Source organism: Mycteria americana, chromosome 2, assembly GCF_035582795.1.
Source record: "Mycteria americana isolate JAX WOST 10 ecotype Jacksonville Zoo and Gardens chromosome 2, USCA_MyAme_1.0, whole genome shotgun sequence".
In the NCBI taxonomy this organism is placed as follows: Eukaryota; Metazoa; Chordata; class Aves; order Ciconiiformes; family Ciconiidae; genus Mycteria; species Mycteria americana.
The window spans coordinates 159,457,679-159,471,625 of record NC_134366.1 but is presented as its reverse complement, the minus strand read 5'-3'; the positions used below and the strand labels follow the sequence as shown (position 1 = coordinate 159,471,625).

The window sequence follows — 13,947 nt, the reverse complement described above, 5'->3', positions numbered from 1 at the left end:
ATTTCCTGGGCAGAATCAGCTTTGTCTCTGAGCTGGCTCCTGCAGCCCCTGTCAGTGTGGCAGAGCGATGTACTGCTGTGGGTGCCTGTTGGTTCCCTGGGCTTAAGGGTGAGACTGCAGGACCGTGGCCTCATCACAGCCACAAAACTTGGAGAGAAAGCTAATTTCTGTCTGCAGGAATAGCCCTCCTTGTCTCCCTATTATGATGCTGAACACAAATAGATGTTTATTTTAATACAAAGTGAGAATCAAGCATTAGAGTAGTCTAATACCTCTTTAGATTAATACTGCCTACCACAAATGTTGCTGACTCTTCACTAGTAAGGTGATGTGAGGACTCTTACTTTCCTGTCAATGTTAATAAAGTGTGAGAGGTTTTGTTATTTAGCTTGTGATGAGGAAATCATTCTTCCCTGTTAGTTATGCAGCATGCATAGACCAACTTAACAAGCTTTCATTGTCATTTGCTACAAAGATAAGGAATTGAAAACTAACAACATATGGGCACATACACACCCAGACCCACACAAATACAAATATATACATTCAAACAACCCACAGCCAACCAAACAGACAAAAATAATTGTTATTCCATAGCTATTATATCTTAGCCTTCTTTTTCAACAGGGGAAAAAACTGTAACTTATTATTTTTCAAAGTTTAAAAAGCCTCGAGCAATGATGGCACTTGTTACAAGTTACGCCAAACAGTCATTATCCTCGAGCACACAGCTCTAGCTATTTTTGGATAAATACACAGGAAAAGGCTCTACTATCTGTATTAGTCTTAGGTCACACAAGAGGCACTGGAATGTGGTAGTGAAACCAGTGTGGCCTGGGAAACTGATGCAGGTACCTGCCTCTCCTCCCTGTGACACCTGATTGCGTGCTTGGTCTTGGGTGAGTCACTCCGCCGCTCCTCCTTTTCCCCTTTCAGCCATCTCCTTTATTTATGTTCTACAGCGCAAGCGTGAATTCAGTAAATCTTTGCTGCTGACTTTTACAGACATACCAGTTAGCTTGTGGATCCCAGTTCTCAAGGGTGGTGTTTATCCGGTCTCCATCAGTTTCTCCAGGCCTGGATGATGCCAGGGAATAGGGCTGGTTTTCACAATGCAACACAGCAGTAACTCCAGGAAGGGCCTGTTATAGACCCTTGATGGAGATGCCTTAGGCAAGTTAGGAGCCTTTGCCTCCCTCTTCACCCTCAGAGGAGATTCAACCTACCCAAGATTTGACTTGCCCACTGGAAATGTGTATTTCAGGCGATACAGCTATTTAAAGGAATGTGATAAGGTGCTGCCTGTGAACATCACATGCAACTGGTCTGTCCCAGACAGCCAAAATCAACCTACATTTCCTAAACAGATGAGGAGTTCCCTCTTATGTTTTTACCGCAGGTAGAGTGGCAGAATGCTTTAAAGTCTTCACTTGGCTAAATCAAAACTCTATCAGTGAAGTAGAAATCAGAGCCTGCAGCAAGCTTTTTGGTAGCTGAGGAACAGAAAGCATTTGCTTTTATGCCACCTCACTGGAAAATGTCACAGTTTACAGTGATGCTACAGTATTTTGCAATGAGGAAAGACAAGTGACATAAATCAGCTACTGATTTTACTGTGGATGAAGCAATTATTTTAAATAATTTGTGGTCAAGGTTGCTTGCCACTGCACTTTTATTCAAACTCATTTGAAGTAATGCTTTCTTAATCTCACTAAATAAAACTGGGAAAACCAGAAAGCAATAGATCTTCATTAGGGTCCCATGTATATGCGTCAGCCAGATCATTATCATTAGCAAATCCATCAGGCATATCTAACCTTGGTCCAGCATTTAGATCTAATAAGATCATTAACTGTTTCATTTACATCATTATTGAAGTACCCCGAACCACGTTTTTTGGGCCATCCTTTTGTCGATGAATCATATATTACTAGTTCAAGACTGAAGGCAAGACTGTGCTCATGTCGCTTGGATTCCTGAAAAGTCACATGCCAATACTTATTCAAGGATGACCCAGATTTCTACAATTTTCTTTTAGACAATAGCAGCTTTTAGGGGAGGATTCATAATTTTTGTGAAATAATCAGAGAAAAAGTGCTAAGCAAGTCTGAACACACTCATAAAATAGATAGATATGAACAAAGTGGATCAAGAGAAAAATGTCTGTAGTACTTGAATGGAACAGAAGAATTGGTATTTGTTAAAGAAAGTAAGTCTACCCTCCGAATTCACTCAGTGGAAGGAAAAGATACAATGTCTAGTACCAGACCAGTCTGGCTAAGTCAGTAATTCTGTAGCAACTGTAAAACTGAAAAAGAAATACACAGAAAGTGAAATCCAGGTCAAGAAACTAAGGATGAGTATAAAAGAATAGCACAAGTATATAGGACAAAATGAGAAAGGCCAACGCACAAAATAAGATAAAGAGATATAAAGGGTAACATGAAAACACTGTATAACTTCCTTGGCAGTAAGAGTAGGACCAGAGAAAGCATTGGCCAGCTAATAAATGGGACAGGAAAGCTAATAACAAAACATGCCAAGAAGGCCAAAGTGTTTAATGCCTTTTATTGCTTCAGTCTTCATTAAAAAGCCTGACTGTAATCAGATGGTTGACACAGTTAACACCAGCCACAAAAGGGTAAGAACTCAGGCAAGAATAGGGAAAGAAATGTTTAGAAACTGCTTAGATAAATTAGATTTTCTCAGATCAGTCAGGCCTGTAATTCACCCTAGGTTACTTAGGGAACTGGCTGAACAATCCTGAAGGCCATGGTAATTATCTTTGAGAATTTGGATGATGCTGGGCTAGAAAAAGGCTGACAGAGTGCCTATTAAAAAAAGAAAAAAAGAGGACACAGAGTCCCAGTGGACCTGACTTTTCATTTCCCAGAAAGATCCTTGGACAAGGGATTGAATGATGTGAAAGAGAGCAGAGCGATAAGTAGTTATCAATGTGATTTGTCAAGACCAGATCGTATCAAACCAGCCTGTTTGTTTGTTTGTTTTTCCTATGACGGGGTAACAAGTCATGTGGATAGGCAAGAATTTAGTAAGGTTTTTGACACCGCCTCAAATGGCATTTTCATAAGCACCCAGGGAATTGTGGTCTGAATCATGGGCCTCTAACTTCGCTGGGCTCCATGAACAACAATACTGAAAAACATGCTGCATTACTTTCCATGTCAGCTTTGGTTCGAAGGTCTCATGAGCACTCTGCTGCCCAAAAGTCACGGCTTCAGGACCACTGATTCTTGACAAGGCTGCTGCAAAATATCCACAGTACTTCTTGGCAAATGACAGCCAAGAACCTGCTGTCAGCAGTTCAGTATTGCACTGGAAGGGTTTAACAGGTAGGGCTCTGTCAGAGACCATCCTGGGGTCCAGATCCACTGTTATCATTACAGTGACTTAACTGATGGACTAGAGAGCACGTATTTTAAATCTGCATATGACTCGAAGTACTAACAAATTGCAAGCGTCTTGGAGGACAGGCCTGAGAAATTGGAGAAATGCTCTAAAAGAAACAGGATAACACTGAATATAAACTGGCATGTAGATAGGGCTAAATGCCTCCCTGAATACTTGATGGGAAATGAGAGGAGAGGTAGCAAAGATCTGAGAATTGTAGTGAATCATGAGCTCAGCATGAGTCAGTAATGACATCCTGTTGTGAAAGAAGCAAATATTATTCTGGGATATATAAACAGCAGAGTTGTACAAAAGACACATGAGGTAATCCTTCCATTGGTAAAGTCTCCGGTAGGGAGCCGATTCCAGTTTTGGGTACCACACTTCACGAAAGATTGCAGAAAGTCCAGGGGAGAGAAAGGAGCCTGGTCAGCGGTCTAGAAAACATGCTCTGCAGGGGCAGGTGTCAAGAAATGTGTCTGCTTAATCTATGCAGAGAAGGCTGGTGAGAATTGTGCCTGCCAGGCTTCGAATAAATAAAATGCTGCTTCAATGAGGTGGTAATAAACCTTTCTGTCTCTATTCATTGTGAATAATACAATAAGTTATAAGCTTAACAAAGATTTAAGTTGGCTTTTAGGCAAAGCCTTTTCTCTGGAATAGATTATTTCAGAAGGACTAGCATCCCTCTGATGAGGACCATTAAGACCAGACTGGTGAAATACCTGCCAGGAATGCTGCAGGTAGAGCTGGTCTTGCCTTGGACAGATTGATGGATTATCCTCATTTTCTTTGTTTCTATGGTAATGGGTTGCTTTTTTTTGAAAATTCTGAGTTCAGATTGGTACATATTTACCATAAACAATCTCTGTACTTGTCATGAATACGAACTATGAAGATGCAGTGTGTGATATTAAACTTGTTGATGCGTAAATCAATGTGTAAGTCAAGCATATGGTTAGTCTAAGTGCATTCACTTGTTTTGGTGAACTCCCACTTTCTTGCATTCGAAAAGCCATTGCTGGCAAAGGATGGCCATGGACACAGGGTGCCCCTGCGCGCCTCTGTTCTGGGTCCTCCTCGTCCAGAGGAAGGGGAGAGGAAACTGGTGTCAGCATTGGGAGGAGCTGTCCTAATCACCTCCCTGGTCCTGGCCCCATAGGCTGGCATCCTGGTGGGGCTGGGGAGGTAGAGGGACCAGCCAGGTCTGTGTCTCCTGCCCTTTCTTGCCGCACTGCAGAGAGAGCAGACAACCTTTGAAGAGCCTGTGTGATCATGGAAGGGGTGGTAGCTGAAGTTAGCCACCTAACTGTGGGTGCCCAGGTCAGGCAGGGTATCTCCCTACACCCCACAGAGTGAGTCAGTCCTGCTCTGCCCCTCCTCGGTCCCGCTCTCCTCGCAGACCAGTGCCCCAGGTCCCACCAGCTGCAGCTGGTGTTGCATCTTGAGGCTGCAGAGGGGCAGAGTCAGCTCGCCTCAGCGATCCAGCCAGATGGTAACCCACAGAAACAGGATTAACCTGGGCCAGGGAGATGGGTCAGCTCCACTAGTGCCTGTGTGGGCATTAGATCCAGTGCGATGAAGAGGGCAGAAACCTGAAGCCAGATGGAGACAAGTGCACTGGATTGCTTCTTCCAGCGGCAGCCTGCAGTTAGATAAGGCTAAAGTGATGTGTAACAGCAAGTGCCCTCCTTTTGGCCTGAAAAGACAGACTTTGGTCTCGTACATGGCTAAAAAATGTGAGCCAGGAACCATAACACCCAGCTCAGTAGGCAGAGTCGTCTTGTTTTGCTCTTTGTTCCAGTGGATGATGCCAATGCTTCATTGTTTATTTGGATTGTTTTTATCTTATCCAATGTATTTTGCTCTGGGCAAAGATACAGGCATTAAGTCAACAAAAGGACCTAGGTGTTGCAACACCGAGTGTTAGAGTCCTTAACTGTTAGGCGCTGTGCCAGGTAGTGGAATCCCAAGCCCCATCTGAAATACCCGGGCTCCCTAAACAAAGCGTGGGGTTTAGCACAATGCTTTATCTCTAAGCATCACATGGGAATGTGTCTCTGCCATTTAGCCATTTATTATTTCCCAGCCAGGAAAGTTAGAGAGGAGGAAACAGTGTCTCATGTGACTTGGGAGAACCTTACACCCACTGAATAACAAGCAGCAATGGGGGAAGGGGCGGAGGGAAGCCCGGCAGTTTGGAAACAGCCTAAAGGCAGAAATTTAACACATAAACTCTTTGGCATAAATTCCTCAAGAACAGTTAGGCTGATGGAGGAGAAGAGGGGTTCCTAAATGATTTGCGAGCAGAAGGCAGGGTGCTAAGCTATTTACATAATTTATTCATAACAGTTTGTTCAGCCGGCTCTACCAAGGATGTGGATACTGGGCGCTTTAAATGTTCCCTGCGGGAGGAGTGAACCTGACTGTCTGAGCTGAGCCAAAGGCTACCGACGTCTCCGGGGGCCTTTCTGTCTCCCTCCGTGAGTTTTGGATCAAGCGTTGGGGCTGGTGCTGCTTGGTCCCATGCACTGATTTTGTACCTGTGCAGAGGGGAAGCTGAGCACTCCCACATCCAACCCACTGCTGGACTTCTGTCATTTTCTTTTATTTTTGTATTCCCCCTCCGTATTGTAGGTTAGTACCCCAAGCTCTTAGGCAGTGCACTCTCTGGGACTACACCACCAGCAACTGTCAGTTATGAAATATTCTCAGATGCCTTTGCCTGCCTGAGCCTATTCAGAGCAGTACTGTTCTGCAGGCACACGGGAAAGATAAAACTGCCCCACACAACAAGTGAATCCCACATTGTGCTGGGTATTCACTGCCCTGCCGCTCCCTCCTGCTTTCTCTTTTTTGCTATGCAAAGTCGCATGGAAATGAATTAGATGCTTGTACTGAGCATTTCAATGGGACTTCACATAATAAAACAGAAACTCAGTAATATTACCTGTCAGTGGGTCTCTGGGAAGCAAAAAGGTCCCTGCCAAGTCCTGCTGAATCTTGAGCAATCTGTGCACGGCGTCGGCATGGCAACCCGCAGATACAAATTCCATGCATCATTTGTCTGGGGACTAGCCTCTCTCCAACCTTCAGCCTGGAGCTCGACACTGGCCAAGTGTCTAGTTAATCTGAGTCATTGAATTGCTGGAAGGGACTATAGGGTTAAACTGGGATAACCTAAATAGGCTGATAAAAGGCTATTCAGTAAGAGATGCAAGTGCCCAGCATCTCCCAGGTTTTAGCCCACATGCTCTCGAGTCCTGAGTTGAACTTAATCTAAAAGAATAAAGGGTAGGCACTGGAAATTCCCCAAAAACTTGGAAAGACGCTCAGTGTGATCTTAGTCTCTGCAAGAGCTGGAAAGATTTATTTTAGAAAGAGGTTCGGATGGTTAAATATTATTTGGAAGTGTGGTTTCATTTTGTATGTACAGTGGTTTTTTCTTAGTTCCTTTCCTGTTCTATAATCTCCTCTGTTTCTTCAGTGTAATTAGCCTGTTGTTTTCAAAAGGCTGCTGATTGTGTCTCTTATGTATGTGTGAATTGCACTCATTATGCACTGACTTAGCTCCCTGGGCTGTGTGTGTGTGTTATGTGTGCTGCCTCTGTGGCGCGATCCCTGACCTGCACCAGAAGGAGCTCTGCAGGCTCAGAGATTTGCATGTGGCGGTGGGCTGAGGAAGAGGATAACTCAGCAGACGCTTGGCTCAGCAGTAACGAGCCTGGGAGCCCTGGCTGACGGCTCTGGAGTCACAGCCCCCTGTCCTGGAAGCATCTGAGTCTTTGTCTCCAGGCCGGTCCCACGACAGGAGCTGATTTAATCATAGGGGTCTGTCAGGGATGTGTTTTGGGTAGTGTCTGAGGTCCAAGTGAGCAGCACATGTACTCCAGTGTCTCTTGCAAGGTCATCTAAAACATGAGTCCTTGCAGAGGTCTGATGTTTCTAGGTTTTACTCCACACCAAAGCCTTACCATATAAGCACTGGAAAAAAACAGAGTTTCTGGTGCCAGCATGGCATAATTATTCTGGAACAATGGTCCCTGAGAACCTGTATCAGGACTTCTAGGCTCTAAGTCCTGCTTTTGTGGATGCTGTATGGGAACAAGCTAGAACTGGGCTTTCGAGGGGTTTTACAACTCCATGAGTCTTTGGAAAACCTGGCATGGTTGGCTGCCTCAGAGCCGTAGGTCTTAACAGTCGTAGGTTCCCAGAGCTGGCATTGCTTGCCTGATGGAGCTCTGCCTTTTGGACATGCTGGCTCCCAGGTGACCTCAAGTCTGCCTTTGATCTTCTGAAACTTTGAGAACATTTGGGTTCAGCAAATCACCATTTTTGGCAAAACTTTGCTTTGCCCCCAAACTTCTGACTAGCAGTACTTCAGAGCAGTACACATTCACTGTGGGAGAATGTTCAAGGGAAATAAAAGCTTCCCATCTGTCTTCTCAGTATGCTTTGAGCTAAGATCTGGGGGAGCTGCCTTGTCAAAGTGCAACCTCCTTGTCCTTCCCAGTCCACGCTGTGTGTGGCCTGCTACACCCTCACAGCTCCCATTAAATATGACAAGTGTTGTCAAGTCCCATGTCTCCTCAGCATTAAGCTTTTAATTCACAAGAGTGTAGAGAAGATGCCATTCCTTCATGTCTTTTTCATATCACTAAGTTCTTGAAGTGTGAAAGACTAGCAAGTATGGATATATATTGTAAAATACTCTGAAAAAGCTCCCTAATTTTCCTTCTGGGAAGTGATCACCGGTGCGGTCATGCACAGAAACTAAAAAAGTTTAAATCCAGATTATGGTCAGGAGCAGGGAGGAAAGCAAAGAAAATTGCATCCCTTTTGTCTTCTACATGCAGTCACTCACAGGAAATCTGTTTACTTGGTCTCTGCTTAGGGTAATGTGAATTTCGTCCTTAAAGAATGAGTATTCATTCATTTGGTGGAGAAAGTCAAAGTCAATGTTAATGAGATCGCTCCCCCCATGCAGGGAGGTACTGTAGCTGAAATGAGTGTTATCAAACATAAGTACCATCTATGGATGCCAGGCTCCTATTCTGTGTTGGCATGACAACTTTCAAACTGATACTTGTTTTAGTGGCTAAGTGATCAGCCAAAGTGACATTTTCTTCTTGAAGACAGCTTGACAATCTAGCAACTTCTATTGCCATGTTACTACTAAAATGCACAGTATGAATCAGCACAGTCACTTTATATTTTCATAAGTGATAGCGATAAAGTATATTGCTATGTAAATACAGGGTATAAATTCTTCTCAGTCCTGCAGTACCAAGAGGAGGAGAGTGATGGACAGCCACAAAGGGAAAATGTTTGTATCATAACGGTGCCTGTTTTTCTTTTATGGAGCTCATTCATAATGCCTACAGAAATTAACAGCATGGCAAGGGAAAGAGGGATGTGGACAGCAACTGCCATTCCTGTTACCATGTTGCCATATCAACCTTCAGTTCGATAATTAAATAATCAGTTTCTATAAATCTGAATTACGCCTTCTAGAAGGGAGGGGCTTTCAGGTTCTTGCTGGAGAAGAATGCAGTGGGATCTCTGGGCTCAGGATTGAACTATGCTTGACTTGCAACCAAAAGCCATTTTTGGAAGCAAATGTTTTCTTCTATGAGTAGGAAAAAGTAATCGAAAGGTTTAGATTTACAATGACATTTCTGCTAGTAAATTGCACCTTTAACCTCAGATTCTCAGTGTTTACGAAGTTGCTCAGAAGAAGCTGAGCCTATGAGAACTTGTGAGGTAGGTGAGATCAGACCTATCTATCACACTGGAGACTCACTCCTCTGCCTGACATCTCTCATACACTCACCACAATGCCAGGGTCTCCCTCCTGGGTTGTGACTAGTGCAGGTGCAGCAGGTTGGCCTGATCTGCTGACCAGCTTCTTGGGCGGGACGTGACAGGGAAGAGGAGAAGAAACATGACATTGCAATCACAACCAGGGTAAAACTCCCAGGGTCCTTGCAGAGAAGGCATCATCTTCCAGCACAGCCAAAGGCACGGCCACTCCCCCGACTCATGAGTGCATGCATGTGAGGGCATGCCCATGACTGCATATACAAAAGTGTTTCCATCACATGATCCGTTGTTCATTCCCAGTCTCATGGTCCAACATGAATCATCCAGAAAGCTAAGAGGCTTGGGAGGTGGTATGCTCAAGCCTTTGGGGAGGTCTGATCCAGCCAAAAGAGCTTCAGTCTGGGACTTGGAATGGCTACACACATTTTCCTTTCCTGGCCATGGTCATCTGCAGGGTGATTCAGCTGTCTAAATGTAATGCCCTTTGAAAGACTCCAGGGTATCCAAGCTATGCATGTGAAGCTGTCATGTCTGAGTCCCACAGCAGACCTATAGCCTTCTTTCTGGATCAGCAACTGGAGGTCCAGTGTATACTTTAGAGTATCTCAAATGCTGGGATTTGACACCTATGCATATTAACTGAACTGCATCCTTAATTTAATCAATTCTTTTTTTTTTCGGAATGTAGGTATTGCTCCCTACAGTAACAAGAAGACTGGAAGTCTCAGTGGTTTAAGAACTGTGGACCCCTTTGAATATTTTCATAGCATTAGGCATTGGTGAGTAGAAGGATGTAGGGCATACCAGTACCGGTAACAGCCTTACAACTCTAGCTGTTGCACTTCTGATAGCAGAGCTAGTTTAGCTATCTCTGCAGGGCCCTGCCTTGTCCTGCCAGTGCTCGGGAAGACTTGGCATGTGGGGGCACTGGCACTGTCTACTCTTCTTGGGGGAAGCACAGAGTACAGGTCTTCAAGCTGCTTCAGGCCAACCGGTTTGGGGTCCAGGTGCTTGTGTTAGCTAATGAAGGCGGCAGGAGGTTAGGAGGATTTCAGCTCATGTCCAGCACCTAGATAAAATGCTTTGGCTATGTCTGGACTGATTGATTAGCCAACCTAGTGAGTTGTTCCATGTAGGCTTACCATTGGGGATGTCTGCTTGCTCCAGCGTGTCTTGCCTGGGCTTCCCAAAGCTCACACACCTGTAGGTTTTTAAGGACCAGGCACCTAATTCCAGCTGGCTTGACAATGAGTCTTAGACATAGAAGTCAATTAGGTCATGCAAAAAGAACATGGCAAGCAATGTTTAACATATTTTGAAAGTGCTGTGGCCTACACAGTCATAGGCAAGTGTCATAAACACAGCTGTTCTTCCACCACTGCTTTGCTTTAGTGACAGTAGTGAAAATGTTACAGCATGACCTAATGCCCAGGGTAATGTCCAGTGGCTCTGGGGAGCCCGTTCTCTGGATATTAAGCCGGTATAGAAACTGCCCTTGTTACCTGTTCTAGCCAGTTTAATACCATCACAAATCACAACATGCCGTTCATTTTGCTGTGTGGAACTTCCCGGTCTGTCTGTGCTTTTGTGTGCCAGTGCAAATGAGATATAAAAGTAGTTCTGTTCTTCAGAGGTACAAAGCAAGGATATGAAAGGCCATAAGACACTGAGAAACTGGAGTAATGAAGGCTGAAACTGAAACGATGGCTGAATGCATGCCTCATGTTCAAAAGCTCTCATCAGGACTTGAGATCGTTTTCAGAAATGATTATGTTATATTCTTCCCAATGAGAGTTACGTTATACAGGACAGTGCCATTATACTTGTCTTTCAAACAGGAAAGAAAAGGATATAGTTTACAAATGGGGGCTTACGAAGGCAATCCTCTAATATAAGGAAGACCATGGAAATCTGGCCAGCAGTGGAGGTCTCTCAGAACCAAGCATGCCATGGCTCCTATTCTCAAAGAGTGTTGATGATGTTCTGCATAAACTCAGAAACCCTCGTGAGATGCACATCATCTCCTGGCGGGACTGGAGGAGTTGAAATCTGGAGCATTTCCTAAGGAAGAAAATATTCAGAGTCAAATGAACATAAATCTCAGGCCTGAAATGATTCAGATTATAACCTGTGGAAGCTCGAAGGCTGGGACTATTATCAAAGGAACGAACAAGGGATGAGAGATGGGATCTCTGTTGTGATGCAGCAAGCAAATACTTGCTCTATCTTGTTAGCAATGACGTTCAGAAACTTAGCTAATAATAGCCCAGCCTTGATATCAGAGAAATCAATCCTCACGGACTGAGCCATCACCAGATCTGATTTGTGTACAAGATGTTTAGAACTGCAAGCACAAATTATATGAGCCAAATGAAATGTAAAATGTGACAACTGTCGGATCCCTCTTTTCCTGTTATCACACCCCAGTAAAAGAACGGCACCAGCAAGGTACTATTTCAGTCACCTAAGTACTGTGTCACGTACACTTACTTACAACGATACTCGACCAATGCAAAATAACTTTAGTCAGAGAGCTAATGGTTGTCATAATATGACATTATGTTGTTTAACACAGATGACAACAAGCATTTTTGCTGAACTATCTGGCTTATACCTACATATGAGTAATCAGTTGTGGAAATGTCAGAGAAGATAGAGGAATGTGGTAAAGAAGAAAAAGTTAAGTATCAATCACAGAAAACATTCGAAGGTCTGAGCCAAAACAAGTGAACAAACAAACTAAACAAAAACCCACAAGTGAGCTATGTTCCCTTTGAATATATGCTGAGACAAGAACATGTCTGTTAATGCTATTCAAGTGGTATCTTCTGTAGAGAGAATCGAACTGCTCTTCAGGGAATGATCAGGAGAGTTGGAGGAAATATAAGAAGACGAGGACCAGCTCCCTCCCAAACCCTCAAGGGGACAGCAGCAAAATTTTAGGGGTCTAATTCCAAAATGGTGAGTCTGAAAACCATGTTGCCTGGCACTGAAGCACTGAAGCACCAGGATTGCCTTGATTTTGACTTTATAGCTCCCCAGATGGTAAGAACTGCTCTAATCTTGACAGAGCTGAGCAGCTTGGCACTGCGCTCACATTAATCTCGCTCATTGCAATCATTAAACAGTCACTGGATAAAATAGAGGCAGAGACCATGGAGTGGTGACCAGTGCTCTGCCCCCTGCTCTCCATCAACGCTGCACAGCAGTGTTCAGCTTGCTGTTAGCTCTGCTCGCTCACCCCCAGACTTCTGCCTTTCAGTCCTGACTCCCATATAGCCTCTATGCTAGTGCACACTGCAAGGAGATAAGGGCTTAAATCCCTCCAGGAGGCAAGAAGCTGAAATTGTGTGTCTGAGCTGTGGGGAATATGCCTAGCTATTGCATAAAGCTCTGCCTCCACTTCTTGCATGGTTCAAAGGGACAGACTGGGTTGGCTGCCCGTGTCTAGCATGATGGCCTGGTGTCTGCCAGTGGGCAAGGATCTGAGGCCAAGGACTCTTTGCTCCTTACAGAGGTTTGTCTCAGTTGCAGATGCACACCTGAATTAGAGGGAAAAGTGACATTTCAGGTAGCACCTCCAGAACTCCTCTTCACTAGGTGGGAATTCAAGAGTTGGACTGGATGCACATACATCCGTGTGCTCCTGGACTTAAAGGACTCCTATTCCCAAAAGTGGCTGGGGCTGGCCAGGCACATGTAGCTGCGAGCTCTCTCCAGCCAGCGAGCTGGTGAGATGGGAGGTGGCTGAGATCGAGGAGCCACTGGATGGGAGCTGCCAGGTGAGCAGAGACCTCAGAGCCAGTCTGCGAGAGAGCGGTCGGCCTGACGGGCTGCTTTTACGTTGCTGATGAGTCACATCCGCAATATACCGGTGGGGCTGGAGCGGGGGTAGGCTTGTGCAGAGAGCAATGGGAAAAATAGAGGGAGTGGTTGGGAGAGCTCCTTTCATGAGCTGTGTTTTGTGTACAGCACTCTGGTTTTTCCAGTGTGTATCTATCTATATCTCTACTTATATCTGTATCTATAACCAGATTGCAATTCTGCAGTAAAGTGCACCTGAAAAGATAATAGTTTTAATTTCCTGCCTACTGTGCTTATCCAGCTCTTCCACAGAGTCAGGAAGTCTTAGCACTATGGTTAACAACAAATCGACACGTACAACTTAAGAGACATTTACAAAAAACAAAATAACAAAAAATAGACTGCAAACATAGTCTCCCAGATACTGAACCCCTTCAAAGATACAAGTACGTTACCTGGTATGTCGTGATGTCCTTTTAACTTATTAATACCACCTTTCTTTTCTGGTTCCTTTTGGGATAATCAGCAAGTCCAGTCTCTCCTTCCACTGAACCTTGGTGAGGCCTTTCTGTTAGGACTGCACTCCTGAGTCATCCTCTCTGCTTCCTCCAGTACCCTGCTTTGCTATAGGACAGAGACAGTTCTTCTTATGGTGGTTCCAGCTCATGTCTGGCTGCTTGTCTCCAGAAACTGTGCCCCTGTTAATATTAGGATAGTCCAGGTTCTCAGTTTTTTTCCCCTTTCACACAGCCTTAGCTGGGTCCTATTCTTTCCAGCCAGGCAACTGTAGGGGTGGCCCTTCACATCGTCCTAAACATGCTGCATTCAAAAGGGTACTAAGGTTATCAAGAATGAAACTCCTGGGAGCCCAGACAGCAAGCACAGGCTGTGAGCTTCCTGGTACATTTT

General features: G+C 44.6%; 1 long non-coding RNA gene across 6 annotated transcripts in view; it reads left to right on the top strand.

Moving 5' to 3' along the window:
• LOC142406357 (uncharacterized) overlaps positions 1–13,947 on the top strand; it is a 43,366-nt gene that overhangs the window by 9,816 nt on the left and 19,603 nt on the right. The window contains exon 1 of one of the 6 annotated variants that reach the window (XR_012774555.1): positions 9,012–10,013. The exons of the other annotated variants lie outside the window; for them this stretch is intronic. This is a non-coding gene — a long non-coding RNA (uncharacterized LOC142406357). Of the gene's footprint in view, positions 1–9,011; positions 10,014–13,947 lie in introns of those variants that run through there. 6 annotated transcript variants of the gene reach the window in all.